Source organism: Tupaia chinensis, unplaced genomic scaffold, assembly GCF_000334495.1.
Source record: "Tupaia chinensis unplaced genomic scaffold, TupChi_1.0 Scaffold000272_1, whole genome shotgun sequence".
Lineage (NCBI taxonomy): Eukaryota > Metazoa > Chordata > Mammalia > Scandentia > Tupaiidae > Tupaia > Tupaia belangeri.
The window spans coordinates 8,689,794-8,691,551 of record NW_006159754.1 but is presented as its reverse complement, the minus strand read 5'-3'; positions in this window follow the sequence as shown (position 1 = coordinate 8,691,551).

The window sequence follows — 1,758 nt, the reverse complement described above, 5'->3', positions numbered from 1 at the left end:
CTCTTTCCTTTGTCTTCTCCAGTCTAATACAGAGCCCATGCTGTTTGCTGATATTTCAAAAACTATATTTTCCAGTTCTAAAATTTCCATTTAGTTTTGCTTTAATTTCTTTTAAAATTATTTTAATTGACATGATAGCTGCATATATTTATAGGGTACATGACAGTTTTTCGGGATATGACTACAACGTGTAATGATCAAATAATCCCATCATCTAAAACATCTGCTATTACTTTGTGTTGGAAAAATTCAAAACCTTCTCTCTTTTGCTAGTCTGCTATATATAGTAGCTTACTATCTGTAATTACCCTATTGTGTTATATACACTAAAATTCATTCTTCTTACCTAACCATAATTTAGTATCTGTTAATCAGTATCTCTTTCTCTCTCCCTCCCTAAGCTGCTGGTAACCACTCTTCTATTCTCTACTTTTTTTTCTTTTAAGAATTATTTTGTTTAACTTTATTAATTTATTTTAATATGACCAGAGAGGGACAGAGACAGACAGATAGAGGGTAGGAAAGAGAGAGAGAGGTAAAGTGAGAAAGTAAGCTGCCAGATCTGGGACTTGAACCACAGTCAGTCATGTGGGAGTCCAGCACCCTTAACCACCACTCCACTTCTCAGCCCCATCTATTCTGTACTTCTATGAGAACAATAGTTTTGTTTCCACATATGAATGAGACCATGTGACTTCTCTCTTTTTTCTGCCTGGTCTATTTTACTTAACATCCTCAAACTCATCCATGTTGCCTCAAATGACAGGATTTCTTTTTTTTTTTTTTAACATAACATTTTATTACAATTCCTTGCTATGGATCTTCCATCCAGAAAATAGAAATCATCTTATCATTAAGTTCTGGCTCCCTTTCCTTAACCCATTACAGGGATAATTTAAGAACGGTTTAGATTTCTATAATTTATTATGAAATTAGGTTTTCATTAATACATTGGAATTTAATATAGCTCTTTAGGCCTCAAACTGTGGTTTACAATGCATGACTTTTGAAAATAAAATGATGTATTTTAACATAACCTATTTTGCATATTAAAAATTACTCATGTATCTTTCTATCAAATTTAATAATTTTCTATAGTAAGTAAAAACACTATCAATTATTTCCACTGTTGAGATAATGGGTTATTGTCTAGAGTCAACTTCTGCAACTACTAATCTTATAAATTCAAAATTGCTACTAAAACTCATGTTGTAAAAACTGAAATGGTAATGCTATTTTAAAGGACAGTGACAACATCAAATGACGAGAGAAGCATATACAAAATCTATATAAAAATACATGTGGCTACATAAATATGAAAAATACCCTTTTTATCTTTGTCTCCAAATGTTGATTTCTGCATTCTGGTAATTTTTTATAAAATTTCAAGATAACGCCTAAATAACATAACACAGATTATGTTGAATTAAACAGATAGTTGGAACTAGAGCTTATTATAATCCATTTTGATTATAAGGTAATTTATTAAAAACATCCATTTTCTAGATGTAAAGAAAGGTTCCTTTTTTTTTTTTTAATGTGGATATAATGATTTTTTACACCGAAGTTCTATTACATCAAAATAGCAAAGTGGTAACATTTCACTTGAGAGAATTTGGTATCATCAGCTTTAAAAGAAATACAATAAATATTTTTAAACAAACTATCCTTATGCTAAAAAGTTTTTTTAATAAGTGATTGCTAAGGGAACCAGCAGTTAGCATAATGGCTATGTTGCTGGACTCCCACGTAGTCGAC